Below are 20,487 nucleotides of genomic sequence, written 5' to 3'. Positions count from 1 at the left end.
AGTACCACTTCCTCCTCTTCCTAAAATCACTGGCTTTGTCTTGCCTCTTTTTTACTTGGTTCTTACTCTTTCCACCCTTTTGGAATTAGTCTACTTTCCAAACTTGACTTTAGCTGGAATACAGATTTAAACTTCCCTTTGCTCAATGGCCTGCAGTTGAAGGCTAACAGCTGTGCTTATTCTCATTTAGGTTTGCTCATAGAGAGCCCCAGCATATGCAAGAAGGAATGTTCTGAAAATAACATGGAGTATCCTCTTGCCCATAACCAGAACTCTGGTCCTGGGTTATTTCATAAGTAAAACAACCTATGAAAAATTAACCCCTATATAGGCCAGAAAAATTACTCTTAGTAAATAATTAAGTAGTGTTTGTTTCTTCTCTTTAACAGTTTTAAATATTTTATAAGCTATTTCTGAAGTTCTAGGGTCTAAGAAGTTTGTTATTGCTAATGATTCTGGATTGTTTTTTCATGTTTCTTGAAATTTAGAACTGTGAGTTCATATTTGGTGGCATTTTATCTAGAGGAATCTTCTGTGCAGGGTTGAAAATGTCTTTCTAGAAAAGACTTTTAATTACTTTTATTGAGGGCATTAATATTGCTATCAGCCTGAGATTGCTTTTTATACTATTTTCTTGGAGAATGTAGACCTTTTGGAGAGTGTAAATTTAAATCTCAAATTTGAGTGAGGGGAGCCTGAGGTTTTCAGGTGTTTTTCAGACTCTCAGGATTTTCCTTCCCTTCCCCCTTCCCCAATAGAGCAGGCTAAACAAAAGTTTCCTTTAAACCTCTCTCTAAGAGAGGCTAAACGTTTTCAGTTCTCTTTCACAGATGTATAGTCATTCAAGGGTTCTTTACTTTAGGCCTCTTTCATCCAAATTTCTGCCCTTCACAAACTCAAAAATGTGTCTCCTGTACTTTCATAGCCACTCAAACCCAACCCATTATTAACTAGTCTGGCAAAAATAAATAAATAAATAAATAAATAAATAAATAAATAAATAAATAAATAAATAAATAAATAAATAAATAAATCCAGAGCAGTAAAAAAAAAAAAGTCACTTCTGAAAACGGACTTGCTTGGTAACCACTTTTGATCCCTTATAGACTTACACTGAAAATATCTTCTCAGGCAAAGTGAAAAAATTTGTGCAATCATCTGCTGGCCTCCATCAACAGAAACAATTAATATGGAGAGTGCAGCACCCCTTTCAGTATACCTCTCATAAACATTGTTCAAAAGTTTTCTAGTACTCCCCAAAACAAAAAGATAGAATGAATGCTTCCTTATGAGAAAGGTTCTTTAGAATCAGCTTTGAGAAAGGAAGGAAGGAAGATTGGTTCCTATCCTCAAAGAAATCTAGGCTCTTCCAAGGAAAATCAGGATTTAGACCTTAAATCTAATATTTAAAACTCTCCCCATTTTCAATTTTTCTTTGGTTTGATTTAAATGGAAATCTTTGAGGGGGAAAATTATAAGACCATGCTTTTATAACACTAAAATTAACTTTCAATTTGATCAATTTACTCAAATTCAACCATCCATTAAAAAAAAAAATATATATATATATATATATACAGTAAGTAATAGCAATCAGAAAGATTACTTAGAAAAGAGTTATTTTGAAAACTTGCCTAGGGTAATGCAAATCTCATATGCTAGATAGAATATTCACAAGTCTTCATGATTTTTGAAAATTATTAGCAAGCAAGTTCTGTCATAATGTTACAGATCTTCTTGGAATGGTATTACTTAGCCTTTCTTGGGCATCTATTTTACTGATTACCAATACAGAGAGTATTTGGATCTAGCCTAAATTCTTCCTTTTGCAAATCAAACATATTTCCTCTGGTTCTATTCTTAATGGAGACCAGATTCTTACATAATAACCCGTCATCTTCTTGAAGACTCACCCTCTCAGCCATGCATTCCACTGCATTGTCTTAGTTACTCAGCCGCCATGGAGGATATCCTGAAGGGAAAAGTTCAAGATCAAACGAGATGTCTCTCTTCATGAAATAACAAATACAATTTTCTCCTTTTTAGTTTTATTAACAGTGAGAATTTCTCTTCAAATAATGCTCTGAAACCAAATGTGCCACAGAAAATATATCACTTTTAAATCCCATAGAAGCTTGAAAATGTTACTCTAGTAAACATTTTCCAAGTAATGCTGTTTGTAGAATAACTACAGTCTGAGTTTTTCTGTCATCAGAATCAAGTGGCTGATGCTCTAATGGCTGTTTCTGGCACAAATTATATTGTTCAAGGGTAAACTTTGATTCTGTATCTCTCTAACTTCATTTTCAAAGTGAAGTAGAACCCAGTGTTAATCAATTCAAAATCAGTTAGTCTGGATAATTAAATTCTATGCCCTTCATTCACCGTCTATCCTATATCCCTGCTCTTTCCCACCTTTACCCCAAATACATACATAAACACAAAGCCTTTTATTCTCAATAACTGATTTTTATGTCTGACATTTTCTATATATTTATACATTTTCTCCATATAGACCCTCTCTCTATAGGTCTATTAATCCTATAGAGTAACCATGTATTTACAAGATCATTACAAAGAACAGAAGGCAAAGCCATTAATAGTAACTATACAATTCCTATTTAAGTACTTCTATAACCCCAGATTTCTGTTAAGTGCTTTATATTAGTTGCCATATTTCATTCCTTTAACAACCTATTATGAGTCGAACTGTGTCCCTTCCAAAAAGATATTTTGGAATCCTTACTCCTAGGACCTCAAAGTGTGACCTGATTTGAACATAGGGTCTTTATAGGGGTAACTGGGTTAAAGTGAGGTCATGGGGATGGGTCCTAATCCATTATGACTAGTATTCTCATAAAAGGGGGAAATTTGGACACAGAGACACATGTATGGGGAGAATACCACATGAATATAAAGATAGCCATCTATACTCTAAGGAGCAAGGCCTGGGGCAGATCCTTCCTTCAGAGCCCTCAGAAGGTACCAACATTGCCAACACCTTGATTTCAAACTGCCAATCTCTGGAACTATGAGAGAATAAATTCAGCTGTTTAAGCCGCCTAGTTTGCAGTACTTTGTTACAAAGCTCTAGAAAACTAAAGCACAACCCTACAATTTAAGTCTTAGTCTCTCTCTCTTTTTTAAAGATTTTATTTATTTATTCATGAGAGACACAGAGAGAGAGGCAGAGACATAGGCAGAGGAAAAAGCAGGCTCCATGCAGGGAGCCCAATGCAGGATCCGATCCCAGGACTCTGGGATCACAATCTGAGCCAAAGGCAGATACACAACCACTGAGCCACCCAGGCATCCCTAAGTCTTAGTCTCTTTTTGTAAACAAGAAGACTGAGGAATAGGAAGATTAAAGACCTTCCCCAGGGTCACACTGGCAGTAGGTGCTGGGCTGTCATTTAGCACAGATCTACTTTCCTCGAAAGTCTAGGTGCTTTCTACTACCTCACTACATCTCCAAACTTAAGTTGTTAGCTATTTTTTCCATCTATATATCTAAGAAAGCACACACAAATACACACATTGTACATGGGCTTACAGGCTATATCTAAAATTATATAGTCAACGTATTTCTATATTGTTTATTCTGAGGAGAACTTGTTGAAGACCACTTCTCCATGTTTTGGAAGTTACCACAGAAAGCTCAAGAGGTAGTAGAATCATTGACCTGGTCTGGGAAAGGCAAGGATATTCACTGGTGCCATGGGTATCAGTTACATTGTTCTGGACATCAATGGGCAATTGAAAAGACATGAGTAGGAAGGCATTAGGATAGTGAGAGACTTGGTCCTTTCCTGACTGATTGAGGTTGGATATGGGAAATGGAAGGAAATCTGATTAATTTTCCTGGGAGACAATCCCAGTTCAAGTTGGGAGACAGGCAGTAAGATACCCAGAGAGCAGGTGGTCAAAAAACAAAGATCTGAGAGGAAAGAAGAATTCCCAACTTTTAACTGCTCCTCTAGCCAAACTCTGGACCCATGGCCAGCTATGCCAAGAAAGGAGCTATTATCTACAGAGGAGTGCGCTGTTCACTCTATGAAGGTGTCTGGCCAATGTGGCAAATGGGGTCTGAAATTCAGCCTGCATTCCCCCTATGAGGCTGTGTGGCATAGAGTTCTGCTGTGCCTCTTCAGCAAAAGGAGCATCTTTTTCTAATTCACATAAAGGCATTGCAAAGGTTACCTGATGCCCCAGAAACCATTACCTCAAGATCTGGGCATTTGCATCAGACCCTCTGATCATTCTTCTGCTCTGGGGAATAGAACAGAGCTTGTTGGTTATTGTAGAACCAAAAAGTAGTACTTCATAAATGTAATAGTTTTATGCATTTGAGATTTTCTTTATTTCCCTTAAAGTTAAAATTTTATTTATTTGTTTATTTAGCTTTTATTTATTCATGAGAGACATAGAGAGTCAGAGACGTAGGCAGAGAGGGACATAGGCAGGCAGGTTCCCTACCGGAGGCCCCAAGCGGGACTCAATCCCAGGACTCCAGGATCATGCCTGAGCCAAAGGCAGACGCTCAACCATTAAGCCACCCAGACGCCCCTCCCTTACAGTTTTTGTTGTTGTTATTGTTGGAAAATTCTCTTTTTTCAGCTAAAGAAGTAAAGACATGCAACTCTTACTTATGCTTTTTTTTTCTTTTTTAAAGATTTTATCTATTTATTCATGAGAGATACAGAGAGAGAGAGAGAGAGAGAGAGAGAAGCAGAGACACAGGCAGAGGGAGAAGCAGGCTCCATGCAGGGTCCCGACCTCAGGACCCTAGGGTCACGCCCTGGGCCGAAGGCAGGTGCCAAACCACCGAGCCATCCAGGGATTCCCATTTATGCTTTTTTCAAATTGGGACCAAAGTTTGAAGAAAAAAACACACCAGGAGGGCTGTGTGAGTTGCTAGATAGCAAATAGTAGAAATATATAGGAGTGAAATGCTAGGGCTCACACGTTGGTTAGATAGATCGTATGAAGCTCAGTTCTGCTACGCAAATTGGGCCAATTAACTTCCGATGTCTAGGGCAGCCCGGGTGGCTCAGCGGTTTAGCACCACCTTCGGTCCAGGTTGTGATCCTGGAGACCCGGGATTGAGACCCATGTCGGGCTTCCTACGTGAGGCCTGCTTCTTCCTCTGCCTGTGTCTCTGCCTCTCTCTCTCTGTGTCTCTCATGAATAAATAAAATCATATATATATATATATATATATATATATATATATAATCTTCCGATGTCTCATTTTCCTCACTGGAAAATGCGAGTTTGTTCATTTATCCAACGTATACTTTCTAGGTGGCTACTATGTGCCTGGTATTGTTTTCATATTCCCAGGGCAAGGTCCACATTCTCATGGAGATTAAATTGTAGATTGGGGTGGGGGAAAGGAAAAGGATAAGAAGCAAAATATACGTATAATTTAATAGACAAAAGCCCTCTCCTCACAAATAAATTAATAAACATTTCTCCTTTGCATTTCTTGGTATCCTATCAAGCAGAATCATTTATCTACCAAGGAGTGGGGCAGGGGATAGAGTAATGTAGGAGGAATGCAAAATTATTTAAAGAGTATTTAGTTGCTGACATCCAAATAGGATCTCTAAATCCACAGCAGAATAGTCTGTAACACCCAGGTTTTTTTGAGCAAACCAAATCAGGAAGACTGACTGACTAGATTATGGAGTTTTAAGTATACCTGGAGTAATGAGAAGGAGGATATGAGATGGAGGAAGCTGAAAGTCCAAAGGAGAAAAGGGAGGAGAAGAGGAGTCAGAAGCCACTGTTTTTGTTCTCTGCCCTCATTTCTTTGGGCAGAACCTCAAACACCTGGATGGGTGAGGAGAAGCTGGAGGACATGAGGGTTTGTGGCCCACTTCCACAGATGCAGCACAGGAAGGCTCCCAGATGGGGTTGCCAGATAAACCATAGAAAGTCCAATTAAATTTGAATGTCAAATAAACGATGAATAATCTTAATGTAAGTATCTCCCACTTCAGTAATATTTGGGACATTCTTCTACTAATTTTTTCCCCATTGTTTATCTGAAATTCAAATTTAACTAGGCCTTCTGTATTTTTATTTGATAACTCTGGCAATGCTACCTGGGGAGGACTATTAGCTTGGGGCCCAGCTCCCAATGGTACGGAAGTGATGGCATAGAAGTAGTAGCAGGAGTGTTGATAGCTAGACCTAAGGAAGTATTTTTGCTCTATATATAAAGTTCTTGGATTGATCCTGAACATAGTAGCCTCTCAATAAATCCTTAATGAACTATTAACTATTAACTAATTGAGACGTAATCAATTTTGCCTTCTGGCTATTATCACATCTAACCAGAAGTTGATCGTAACTCTAATACCATATGAAACTACCAGTGAGCATAAATCATATTTAAAAAAATTAATGTGAGAATTAATACCCACTCTAAATGCACATGTGCTTTATTATTCTAGTCTCACAAAGCATATGAAAACCACAGCTGTTGATAATGCTTTTGATTTGCCAGATCCTGTAACAGTCCACTTATTTTGCCTTGAACATGGCATTTGTACCACATTAAAGTTTGGCAAGCTTAATCTTTGCTAACCACTGGCAAATGTGAACATGCTATAAAATATAAAAATATATCTCAGCCAAAGCCATTATCAGGTATATATTTGTTTGGATTTGACTAAGAACCTTTAATTTGTTCATGTGTACTTGGCATCTTTACATTCTTTGTGGTGATTATGCTTGCAGTGAATATACTGCATGTCTAATAGTCAGCTAAAGCTCTAAGTGCAGTAGAAGAGGAGAGAGAAGAGGAAGAAGTCCTATTTCACTTCTGTTGGAGTGAGAATGAATGTCCATAAAAGCTTAGAGAAAGCTCTTCCAATGGCCACTCTTGTCCTTTCTCCAAGCTGACCTGCCCCACACCAAAAATATTTTTGAGTAGTCTGTGTATTCTCTTTCATAGCATCATATAAGAGAATCTACCTTTGCATGTATCTGGCCACAAGCCTTAGAATAAAACCATGTTATCTGGCTATTAACTAACACAAAGCTCAATAAAATTGTCATCTCTAATATTCCAACATATTGGACTCTTTCAGTCTGGAAACCCACACTACCCACAGAAGCAGAATAGGTGTAGGTGGTATATAATCTTGGGATTATTGTTCTGTTTGTTTGTCTACTCATTTAAACAAAGATAGCCAGAGCAACATCATATTCCCTTCCCAAAGGACATCACAGAAAATTTTTCATTAAACTCCTATTTACATTCCCCAAATCTGAATCACCTCAAAGCCTTTCAAATATGGCATCTTGTATTTATCTCATAACATGTTATAGAGTAGGGAAGGTGAGGGGCTCTTGGGTGGCTCAGTTGGTTAAGTGTCTACCTTTGGCTCAGGTTATGATCCCAAGTCCTGGGATGGAGTCCTATGTATTGGGCTCCCCGTTAAGCTCAGAGCCTATTTCTCCCTCTCTCCTTGCTCCTCTTCACTGCTCATGCTCTCTCTCTCTCTCTCTTATAAATAAATAAAATCTTTTTTTAAGTAGGAAAGGAGAGAATTACATATTTATTATTTTCATTATGCAGAATCTAAACGAAAGGAAATATTTCACAAAAAGATCAGAATTAACATCCACTTAATTTAGCTTTCTATCCATGCCTCCCTTTCAGTATCTCAGTGAACCACATTGTATGCATATTTTTCAGTGCCTAGTAAATGGACACATTGGTAACACTGAATATAAATGTACCCACATCCCAGGTTTAAATTGGATTTAGTTTTATCAAGGTAACAAAACAAATCAACCCTCTCAAACAAACCAAAACAAAACAAAGAAACAGATCCTTTTTCTTAAAAGTCACTTATTCATATATTCAGTATTGAGTTTCTATTAAATTCTAGGTGTTATCTTTGACATTGTTTACTTCAGAGAGTAAGATAACATGTAAAAGCACTTATCACAAGGCCTGATGTGTAGGAGGTAACCAGTAACATTAAATTTCCTTTATTCTCAAATTTTTATCCTTGAACTAATCAATCAATCAAAACCAATATGCAGTCTATAGAAAATGATTTGCTTCCAATTCAGTGTCATTTCTTTAAACTCTCTTTGTAGTTATATATTATGACATTTAGGCATGAGCTTTTTTTAAAAAAATTTTATTTATTTATTTATTCATGAGAGATACAGAGACAAAGGCAGAGACATAGGCAGAGGGAGAAGCAGGCTCCCCCAGGACTTGATCCCAGGACCTCAGGTCACAACTTGAGCCAAAGGTAGATGCTCAGCCACTGAGCCGCCCCTAGGCATGAGCTTTTAAGTCAGGGAGACTAAAACACACTCAGGCAGAATCATAGCTTGTGATTCTTGCCTTGCCATTTTGTGTTGTAAAAAAGGAGAGGAAAAGTCAGTCAAGTGTTCTGTTATTAATATCTATAAGCACACACACATAAACACTTTTAAGAGGCTGTGTTCTTAGTCTAGGCAATAGCTTTGTAATTAAAAATAAGCATTTACTATCTTCTTTGGTTGTTTGACTGAATGTAATATTATTTACAAGCAATTTATATACATAAACATAACCTTGAAGACAACACTTTCTGCCCCATCTTGCATCCTATTTTTTTTCTCTCTCTCTTTTTTAAAGATTTGTTTAGCGAGAGAGAGAATGAGGGAGCAAGTGCACGTGGGGGGGCAGAGCAAAGGAATATTCAAGTGGACTCCCTGCTGCCAACTGGGGAGCCCATCATGGGGCTTTGATCCCACAGACCTATGAGATCATGACCTAAGCCCAAAACAAGAATCCAACATTCAACCAAGTGAGCCACCCAGGTGCCCCTTGTATCCTATTTTCTATTTCTATTTGCTCCCACCCCTACCCCCATCCCCATACTTGGCTCCCAAGACTAGGTCATATATGGAGGAGAAACCAATCTGAGGCATCATTAATTTTTACCTTTCAGTGGTTTTCATGATATATGCCGTTTGCCACCACTATATTATGTAGCAATCCACATCAATTCTTGAGACATCCAGAGCGAACAGATTTAAAGGTGGTTTCAGGTCCCACCAGATATTTAAAGAACTCATCTCTGACCTCTTCTGGTCATCTTATTAAAATACAACATCTACCACTCTTCAGAAGCACTTGCACAGTTTCATGCACTCATTTAACAAATACTTTTTAGCACCTATTATGTGCCTATTATGTGCCAGGCACTCTTTAAGGAATGACAATAAACGAAACAGATTTTTAAAAAGCCTCCCCCCTTAAAATTCAGCTGGGGAGACATTTAAACTTTACTTGTTACAAATAAATTAATTGTAGAATATTTCGGAAGGTAAATAAAAGCACTTTTATGAGTGCTTTTAAAAAGAGAAAAAATAAGTCCGGATAAAAGGAATCAAAAGTACTGAGAAGGCAGAGCCAAAGAAGCAGGTTGTAGATTTAAATCAGATGTTCAGAATAAGAGTCAGCTAGAAAGTAGAATTAAACAGACTTGAAGGAAGTAAGAACCTCAGCAACTTAAGACCTAACCCATGTGTTCTCAAATTAGTTAAATTAAATATCATTCCAGGAGCAGGGCTCTTTTTCACAGAGTTTCCAGAGAGATTTTTGAAGTCAGTCACACTTGTGTTCAAACCCTGTATTGGTCAGCTTTTGCTGCAGCAACCAAATTCTCAGTGGCTTACAAAACAAATATTTATTTTTTGCTCACATTTTATGAGGCTGTAGGTTAACTGTGGGTCAGCTTTGACTCTGATGAGTCAGCTCATCTGGCTTCAGTTCAGCTACATGTGTCATCTCATTCCAGGAACCACAGCTGAAGAAACAGACACCCTCTAATGCATATTGTTCTCATGGAGGAAATCAGGGTGAAGTACACCTAATCAAACTATAAAATTTTAAGTTTCTGCTCACATGTGGCACATATCAAGTCCATTCACATTCCATTGACCAAAGAAATTCGAACTGGCCAAGCCCAAAGTCAATGCAGGCAATGAGTATATATCTGGCCTGTACATAGAAAGAAGTATGGCAAGCGCAAAAAGGGAATGAATGATTGTGAACGAATAATACAATTTAACTTTAATGAGTCCCTCAACATCTCTGAATCATACCTTGTCCATCCATGAAACAGAAATAAGAACAGACTACGTATTAAGAATAAATGAGATATTTGTAAGTATATTTATCATAAGAACTGGATTACAATAAGGGATCGGTTGTCATTTTTTTGTCTTCTTCCAAAGGTGGCATCATCACTGTGGCCCAATTACTATGGAGGCTGAAGTGGCTATGAGGATGTGTTAGAAAATTGAGGAGCATGGTATTCAAGAAATCTGGGTTCAGTTCTTCCTCTAAATCCTGAATGAATTATCATCTATAAAGTTAGGCAGCTATCTAAATGATCTCTACGTTTCCTTTCCAGTGCTAAAGATCTGCAGTATAAAACATGTACAGCAGGTGGTTTTCCTCTAGAGCCACTGTTTAGTTTTAACACAAGGTGGCGCTAGACAACAACTTAATGAAAGAAGACAAAGGCTTTTTGTGTGTGTGTGTGTGGTGGTGAAGGCTGGAGTTTCAGACTACTATTATTTTTTTCTAATAGATTGTTATAAAACAGAACTCTTGTATCTGATAGTTCCTCAGAAAGCATCGTTTTGAGGAAATGATATCCAAAAACAAAATGAACACTCCCATTGTAGGGCCTTGTACTTTGGGAGAGGACCTCAGGAACCTAGTGACTGCCCCAGGCAATTTCTAGGGTTCAACTTGAAATTTGATAACTTCTTCCCTTTTTAGCAAAAGGGTGAGTTACTAAGAGCTGTGATTTAGGATGATACATCTAGTAGCCATGTCATGGGAGCAAGGAGTATCTGTCAAGGGGGAGAACTGTTTAGGAAACTTTTACAACAGACCAGAACCCACATGCAAGGATCTGAAATAGAGTAGTAGAAGTGAGTATAGAGATGGTAAAGTGCTACGATGACAGAAACTTTCGAACTTGGCAATTATTTAAATAAAAAAAGCTTCAAGTAGGATAAGTCATTTTAAAAGATGACTATTAGAAAACTAGGTAAATGTTTGGGTCACTGACAGAAAGTGATAGGATGGCTTTGAGTGGCCAGTATTGCTGTTATTCCTGTACTTCTCATAAACAGAGAAGAAACCATGAGTGTTTCTGCCCTCTTAGATACTGAGGCCACTCCTTGGTGCATAAACACTGGTATTAAAAGAGCCACACTTGCCTGCTGTAGAGAGTATTGAAATGCTCCAATATATCAATTGACCTTTTCTCAAAAATAAATGTTTTATACATTTTATTGGTGGTTATTTAAAATCTTGAGGCATTTCTCTATTGATAATGGGGAAGGCTATGCATTAAAGCCAGAGGGTATATGAAAAATTTCTGTGCCTTTCACTCAGTTTTGCTGTGAACTTACAACTGCTCTAAAAAATGAAATCTATTTTTAAAAATCTTAGAGGATTCTAGAAAGATGGTGGAGTATGAAGCACTAAGAATCTGTCTCCTCTGCTAGAGAATGATTGCACTTATGGAATTAGTCTTATCTAACTATTTAGGAACTCTGGACAGTTTACTGAGGCTTTTAATGTCTAGGGAGAGACTTGGACAGTTCATTTTGGTCTCAGTTGTGGGTCTTAGCACAGTAGCAGCTACCCATTCCCCACCCCCAGCCATGAGGCAGGCAGCTGTGCACATGCTCCTGAAGCAGCTTGCGTACAGCTTGCAGGAGCTAGGGTAGGCAAAAAGGACCCTATCCTCCAAGTATCAGGGATCTGTGCTCTAATCAATGATTGCTGCTTCTGATCACAGAGGTGCAGACAAAGAGGCAGGCATCCATTGTTGTTGCACCTCCCCTCCATTAAGCAAATCTCTCCCCGTCTGGGTAAAATGACATCCAGGAGATTTAAAAGGTTAGCACTCTTTCTATACTCCTTTTCTTTTCTTTCCTCTTCTTAGTAGTCAAACATTAAAGACCAGAACATTCAAAAGCAACTGTATATATAGGGAAAATCAGAAAGTAATCAGGCACCCAGGGAAAGGCTTAGAAAAGATCTAAGAAGACTTTAAGTTTACACCTTGACACAGAGACTGCCTACACAATCAAAAACAAAAATATAACAAATACAATAACAACAGCAGGAACAAAAACAGTAAACCCAGGGAAAGGAGGAGAATCTGATTTCCAGAATTACCACACTATTAGAGCCAGATGTTCAGGTTTCAACAACAACAATAAAAACTCACAAGGCATACAAAGAAACAGACACATTTGGCTATTCACAGAAAAAAAAAATAGATCTGTAGAAACTGACCCTGAAAAAGATCTGATAGCAGAAATATTAGACAAAAATTTAAAACAGTTATCTTAAAGATGCTCAAAGAACTAAAGGAAGATATGAGAAAGTTGAGAAAACAATATATGAACACATTGGAAATATCAATAAAGGAATTGGAAACCTAAAACAAAACAAAACAAAAAGTAATTCTCGAACTGAAAAGTTCAACAAATGAAATAAAAAATTCCCTAGAGGAATTCAAAGGCAGATTTGAACAGGCAGAAGAAAATCAATAAATTCAGAGAAAGAACATGGAAATTATTGAGTCTGAGGAACAGAAAGAAAGAAGGTTGAAGAAAAATGAACAGAACTTAAGGGGCCTTTGGTACACTATTAAGTAGATCAACATACGCATTGTGGGAGTCCCAGAAGGAGAAGAGAGAGAGGCGTAGAAAGAATATTTGAAGAAAATAACAGCTGAAACTTCCTAAACTTGATAAAAGACATGAATATAAATATCAAAGAGTCTCAATGAACTCCAAGTAAGATGAACTCAAAGACTCACACAAAAACACATTATATTCAAACTTTCAAAAGCCAAAAACAAAAGGACAATCTAGAAAATAGCAAGAGAGAAGCAAATAATCACATAAAAAAGGATCTTCAAGAAGATTATGGGCAGATTTCTTATCAGAAACTTTGGAAGCCAAAAGTCAATGGGCTGATACAATCAAAATACTACGAGAAAAAAACTGTCAACCAAAAATCCTATATCCAGAAAATTCTATATCCTTCAAAAGTAAGGGAGAAATTAAGATATTCCAAAATAAACAAAAACTGAAGTAATTTGTTACCACTGAATCTGCCCTGGAAGAAATGCTTAAGGGAGTCCTGCAAAGTAAAATGGAAGGACGCTTGACGCCATAACAAAAACTCAAAGCTTTACAGAGAAATAGAGGTAACTGCATGAATAATTAGAAAAGCTAGTATTGTTGTAACAATGGTTTTTAATTGTACTTTTTGTTTTCTACATGATTTAAGAAACTAAGCTAAAACAGAAAAATTCTAAGACTAAATGCTAGTATTATTGTAACTTTGGTTTGTAACTCCAAATCTTGCTTTTTACATTTTTAAAGAGATTAATGTATTTAGAACATTATTAGTTTATGTTTTGGGGCATACAATGTACAAAAATGTAGTTTTTAAGACATCAGTAGCTGAAAGGGGTGGGATGAAGCTGTAGAGGAGCAGAGTTTTTGTATATTATTAAAGTTAGACTGCCATAGGAGCACCTGGATGGCTCAGTTCATCGTGTCCAATTTTGGGGGTTCAGGTTAGGTCATGCTCTCATAGTTCTGGGATCAAGCCCCACAAAGGGCTCTACACTGGGCATGGAGACTGCTTAAGATTCTCTCCTTCCCTCTCTTCCTCCCCCTACTCATGCTCAATCTCTCTCTCTCTCTCTCTTTCTCTCTCTAAACTAACTAACTAAATAAAATCTTTTTAAAAAGTTAGACTGATATAAATTCAAATTATACTGTTATAACTTTAGGACATTAACAACATCCTTTGTTACCATAAAGAAAATAGCTAAAGTATATTTTAAAAAGAAAATAAGAAAATAATTTAAGCATTTTACTACAAAAATTCAACTAAACATACAAGAAGACAGTAATATTAGAAATGAGGGATAAAAAATCTATAAGGTATTAAGAAAACAAATAGAAAAAATGATAAAAACCTCCTAATCCTTTAATTCCTTTAAATATAAATTGATTAAACTCTCCAAACAAAAGATAGAGATTGGCAGAATCCAGTCCAACAATCCACCATATGTTATCTACACGACTCACTTTAGATCTAAAGATGCAAACAGATTAAAAGTGAAAGGATGGAAAAATATATGCCATGCAAATAGCAGCACAGGTCATAAACTATTAGACAAAATAGAATTTAAATTGAAAAGTTTACAAGAAGTCATAGAAGCACATTATATATTAATAAAAGCTACAATATTAGCAAGAAAATATAGCAATTATAAACATTTGTGTACCTAATGATAGACCATCAAAATATATAAAGTAAAAACTAATAGAATTGCAGGGAAAAATATAACAGTTCTACAGAAATAGTTGGAGATTTTAATATCTGTTGTAATAGTAACAAACAGAACAACTAGACAGAATATAAGTAAGGAAATAACACTTAACACAGTAGACAAACTCATTCTAACAGACATACAGTACACTTTTTTTTTAATTATTCATTTATGAAAGACAGAGAGAGAGAGACAGGCAGAGGCACAGGCAGAAACACAGGCAGAGACACAGGCAGAGGGAGAAGCAGGCTCCAGACCAGGAGCCGGATGCGGGATCTCGGGTCCCCAGGATCAGCCCTGGGCCAAAGGCAGGCGCCAAACCACCAAGCCATCCCGGGATCCCCCATACAGTATACTTTGACCCAACAATAGCATACCACATTCTTCTCAAGTGTGCATGGGATATTTTACAGGATTGACCACATGTTAGGCCACACATTAAGTCTCAATAGATTTTAAAAAGTAGATATCATACAAAGTATCCTCCCTAACCACAAAAGGTAAAAGTTAGAAATCTGTAACAGAAGGAAAACTCGTAAAATTGTGAAAATTAAATACACCTATTTTTTAAAAAGATTTTATTTATTTATTCACAAGAGACACGATGAGAGAGAGGCAGAGACATAGGCAGAGGGAGGATAAGCAGGTTCCATGGGGAGAGCCCGATGTGAGACTCGATCCTGGGACTCCAGGATCGCACCCTGTGCCAAAGGCAGATGTCAACCACTGACCCACCCAGGCGGCCCTAAATACACCTTTAAACAATGGGTCAGGGATCCCTGGGTGGCGCAGCGGTTTGGCGCCTGCCTTTGGCCTAGGGCGCGATCCTGGAGACCCAGGATCGATTCCCACGTCGGGCTCCCGGTGCATGGAGCCTGCTTCTCTCTGCCTGTGTCTCTGCCTCTCTTTCTCTCTCTGTGACTATCATAAATAAATAAAAATTAAAAAAATAAAAATAAAAATAAATAAACAATGGGTCAGAAAAATTACAAGGAAAATTTGAAAATCCTTAGAGACTAATGAAAACAAAAACACAACATGCCAAAACTCATGGGACGCAGAAAAAGTGGTGCTGAAAGGGAAATTTGTAGCTATAAATACTTACATTAAAAAAGAAAAAAAAGACCTCAGATCAACAATCTAACTTTATAACTTAAGGAACTAGAAAAAAAGAATAAATTAAATCAAAAGCTAATAGAAGCAAGAAATAATAAAGATTAGACAGGGATAAACTAGATAGATGATAGTAAAATGATAGAGGAAATCAAAAAATCCAGAAGTTGGCTCTTCAAAAAGATCAACAAAATTGATGAACTTTTAGTTACATGGACTAAAAAAAGAGAGAGAGAAGAATCAAATGACTGAAATTAGAAGTGGAAATGGACACATTACTACTGATTCCACAGAAATAAGAAGGATATGAGACAGTACTATAAGCAACTGTATGTCAACATATTGGATAACCTAGATGAAATGGGCAAATTCCTCTAAATGTAAAACCAACCAAGACTAAATTGCAAAGAAATAAAAAATCTGAATAAACCTACAGCTAGTAAAAAGATTGAAATAACAATAAAAAAACCACTTAACAAAAGAAGCCCTGTACTCAGTTGCTTTACTGGTGAATTCTACCAGACATTTTATAAAAAGATCTTATTTATTTATCTGGGAGAGAGAGAGAGAGAGAGAGAGAGAGAAAGTGGCCAGAGAGAAAAGCAGACTTCCTATGGAGCAGGGAACCCAATACAGAGCTTGGTCCCAGGACCCTGAGATCAAGACCTGAACTGAAGGCAGGTGCTTAACTGACTGAGTTACCCAGGTGCCCCTGAATTCTACCAAACATTTAAAGAACTAATACCAACCCTTCTTCAACTTTCCCAAAAACTTTTTAATTCATTCTATGAAGTCAGAATTATGGACATACTCAAATCAGACAAAGACACTAAAAGAAAACTATAGACTAATATCCCTGTGAACATTGATGCAAAAATCCTCAACCAATACTAGCAAATCAAATTTGACATCATATTAATAGGATTATGCACCATGACCAAGAGGGATTTATTCCTGGAATGCAAGAATGGTTCACTATACAAAAAATAGTCAGTGTAATATATATCATGTTAACAGAATAAAGGATGTGTGTGTGTGCATGTGTGTGTGTGTGTGTGTGTGTGTGTGTGTGAATAGGATCATCTTGATTGATGCAAAAATAAAAGTACCTAACAAAAATTCAACACCCTTTTATGGTAAAAAAAAAAAAAAACCCCAAAAACCTAGAAATAGAGAGAAACTACCTCAACACAATAAAAACCATATATGAAAAACACACTACTAACATCATACTCAATGGTGAAAGACTAAAAGCTTTTCCTCTAAGATCAGGAAAAAGGCAAGGATACCAGCTTTCACCACCTCTACTCTACATAGTACTGAAAGTTCTAGCCAGAGCAAGTAGGCAAGAAAAAAATAAGTAAAAGGCATCTAAATTGGAAAATAAGAAGGAAAATTGTATCTGTAGATGACATGAGCTTATATACAGAAAACCCTAAAGATTACATACACATAGAGAAAAAAAGATATTAGAATAAATTAACTCAGCAAAACAGCAGGATATAAAGTCAACACATAAAAATTAGTTACATTTCTATACAGTAACAACCAACAACCTGAACAGAAAATTACAAAGCAATTACATTTATAATAGCATGAAAAGGAATAAAATACTCATAATTAACTTAACCAAGGAAGGAAAGGACTCATACAACGAAAAACATAAAACATAGTTGAAGGAAATGAAAGAAGACAAATAAGTGGAAACACATCCCATGTTCATGGATTGGAAGACCTAATACTGTTAAAATGTCATTACCATCCAAAGCAATCTACAGATTAAATGTGATTCCTGTCAAAATCCCAATGACATTTTTTTTTCAGCAATAGAAAAACCCATTCTAAAATTCACACACTTGGGATCCCTGGGTGGCGCAGCGGTTTAGCGCCTGCCTTTGGCCCAGGGCGCAATCCTGGGGACCCAGGATCGAATCCCACATCGGGCTCCCGGTGCATGGAGCCTGCTTCTCCCTCTGCCTGTGTCTCTGCCTCTCTCTCTCTCTCTCTGTGACTATCATAAATAAATAAAAATTAAAAAATAAAATAAAATAAAATTCACACACTCTCAAGAGACCTTGAATAGCCAAAACAACCTTAAAAAAGAACAAAACTGGAGGACTCACACTTCCTGATTTCAAAACTTACTACAAAACCATAGTAACCAAAACAGTGTGGTACTATCAGAAAGACAAACATACATGCCAATGGGATAGACTAAAGAGCCCATAAATAAACCCTTGCATATATGGTCAACTCATTTTTGACAAGGGTGCCAAGACTATTCAGTGGAGAAAGGACAGACATTTCAAATGGTGCTGAAAAAACTGAATATCCACAAGCAAAAGAAGGGAATTGGATCCTTACTTAAATTATATGTAAAAATTAACTCAAAATGGATTAAAGATTTAAATGAAACACCTAGGGATCCCTGGGTGGCTCAGCTGTTTAGCACCTGCCTTTGGCCCAGGATCAAGTCCCATGTCAGTCTCCCTGCATGGAGCCTGCTTCTCCCTCTGCCTGTGTCTCTGCTTCTCTCTCTCTCTCTCTCTCTCTCTCTCTCTGTGTCTCTCATGAATAAATAAATAAATAAAATCTTAAAAATATAAAAAAAATAAATGAAACACCTAAAACAATAAAATGCTGTGAAGAAAACAGTCAAAAGCTTCACAACATTGGATTTGGTAATGCTTTCTTAAATGTGATACCATATTGAAACTCAAGAAAACTAAACAACTTTGTGCATCAAAAGACACCATCAACAGAGTAAAAATCCAGAGAATGAAAGAAAATATTTGTAAATCATATATCTGATTAGTAATTGAATTAATATCCCGAACTTAACTCCTAAAACTCAATAACACAAAAAACAATCCAATCAAAAACTGAATTGGCAAATAACTTGAATAGGCATTTCTTCTAAGATGTATAAATGGCCAATAAGTACATAAAAGATGCTCAACATCATTAATCATTAGGGAAATGCAAATCAAAACTACAATGAGATACCACCTTATATTCATTAAGGTGGCTACTGCTATTAGCAAGGATGTAGAAAAATTGGAACCTTTGTGCTCTGTTGGTGGGAAGAGGAGGAGATGTGCTCTACTGTGGAAAACAGTATGGAGGCTCCTCAAAATTAAAAATAGAATTATCATACGACCCAATGATTCTACTTCCAGGTACCTACCTAAGAGAATTGAAAGGAGGGTCTCAAAGAAATATTTGTATACCCATGTTCGTAGCAGCAGTATTCACAATATATAAAATCCAAGAGTCCATCAACAAATGAATGGATAAGCAAAATATGGTACATATATATGGAATATTATTCAGCTTTAAAAATGAAGGAAATTCTACAATATATTACAACATGTATGAGCTTTGAAGACATTATGTTAAAATAAGGCAGTCACAAAAAGACAAATATTATATAATTCTACTTATATGAAGTTCTTAGATTAGTCAAATTCATAGAAACAGAAAGTAAAAGCATGGTTGCCAAGGAGTGGTGGCAGGGGGGGGGGGGGGGAATAGGCTGTTATTGTACAATGGAAATAAAGTTTCAGTTTTACAAGAAGAAAAAAGTTATGAAGATGGATGGTGGTGATGATCACACATTATGAATGTACTTAATACCATTGAACTGTACCCTTAAAAATGGTTAAGGTGGTAAATTGTATGTTATGTGTATTTTACCACAAAAAATTTTTTTGGAAAAAAAGAGCAGTAAAATGCAAGAAAGAACAAATGAACTCTGTGGCAATTCTCCAGCTTCTTGTATGTTAATGTGGCAACATGGTAACAGTGAAAAGAATGGTGATTTGGGGGTCAGAGAGACTGGGTTTAAATCCTAAAGTCCAGTTCTCTAGTATTATCACTTCACTTCTGTATAAAATTGACCAAAAGTGAACACGTTCATTTAGGCAATTAAGGTACTGTCTTATCTTCAATAAGTTGCTTAATCTCTCTGAATCTCAAACCCATTCATAACATAGGAGAAATAGTATCAATCTCAAAGATTTGTCAATAAAGGTAGTGTGGCTAGAGAGTAAGCAAGCAGTAAATGCCAATTCGCTTTCCCTTTAAAGAAAAAAAACTATTAGGATGTTCTTATGTGACTTCTGTCAGACAAATTCAGTATGAGCACAGAGACATATACTAGCTTTGATTACCTGTAGCCTCTTTTTATAAGAAATGCTAAGTTCTCATCATACAAGTTACTCAAAAATTAATCTACTAAGCTGACCTATAGCTTGAGACTTAAGATATTCACTGGTTCACAGTAAATAAAGAGGAAGAAAGAGTTACACAATGCATCTGTGTTCCAATTACTCAATCTCTATCCAACTGAAACTTTGCTTCATAAGAGATTAGCCATAGCCCCTGAGAGCAACAAAACATCCTGAATTGCAAACTCCATTTGGTCACCTCACAGAACCCTTATAAATCTCAGTTGCAGTGAATGTGTCTCTTATATTATTTATGAAATGAATATTTTTAGAGAATTTTTACAATAGTTATCATCATTAGTCCTTCAGCCAACTCTCCAATATGGAAGAAGAAGAAATCAATGTGCAAAATTAATATTTTTATTTTGCATTTAAAGGGAAGATAGTTTGCTCTTTTCAAGGAATACAGGAAAATTTCTGGGATGTAAGATTAATAGATAATTTCCAGAGTTGGATTGTTGCTGCTTCCATCTCATTTTAGAGATGGGCAAAAATTGTTTATCAGCAAAAGACCAAAGGACAAATGCCCTAGAGCAAACAAGTGTGCAGTATCCACCAAGGGGGTGCACAGTGTCAACCATTTACTCTCTAAGAGAGAGACAACTAAGCAAGAGTACTTGAAGTGATGGTGTTCTACCTTTACAGGAGTCAAGGATGAGAATGCCAGACAAGTCATACAAGCATACATTCTCTCTGATGGAAAGACATGTGCAAAGCTCCACACTCTCCAACAT

General features: G+C 36.7%; 1 long non-coding RNA gene across 9 annotated transcripts in view; it reads right to left on the bottom strand.

Moving 5' to 3' along the window:
- LOC119865931 overlaps positions 1 to 20,487 on the bottom strand; it is a 76,445-nt gene that overhangs the window by 41,572 nt on the left and 14,386 nt on the right. For 4 of the 9 annotated variants that reach the window (XR_005378563.1, XR_005378560.1, XR_005378564.1 and 1 more), the window contains exon 4: positions 1,914 to 1,972. This is a non-coding gene — a long non-coding RNA (uncharacterized LOC119865931). Of the gene's footprint in view, positions 1 to 1,684; positions 1,973 to 4,222; positions 4,270 to 9,725; positions 9,831 to 20,487 lie in introns of those variants that run through there. The other 5 variants (XR_005378566.1, XR_005378562.1, XR_005378569.1 and 2 more) reach the window with 4 other exon arrangements.

The sequence above is a fragment of the Canis lupus genome, chromosome 25 (genome assembly GCF_011100685.1).
Source record: "Canis lupus familiaris isolate Mischka breed German Shepherd chromosome 25, alternate assembly UU_Cfam_GSD_1.0, whole genome shotgun sequence".
In the NCBI taxonomy this organism is placed as follows: Eukaryota; Metazoa; Chordata; class Mammalia; order Carnivora; family Canidae; genus Canis; species Canis lupus.
The sequence above is the reverse complement of the archived record's forward strand: the minus strand, read 5'-3'. Positions and strand labels throughout refer to the sequence as shown.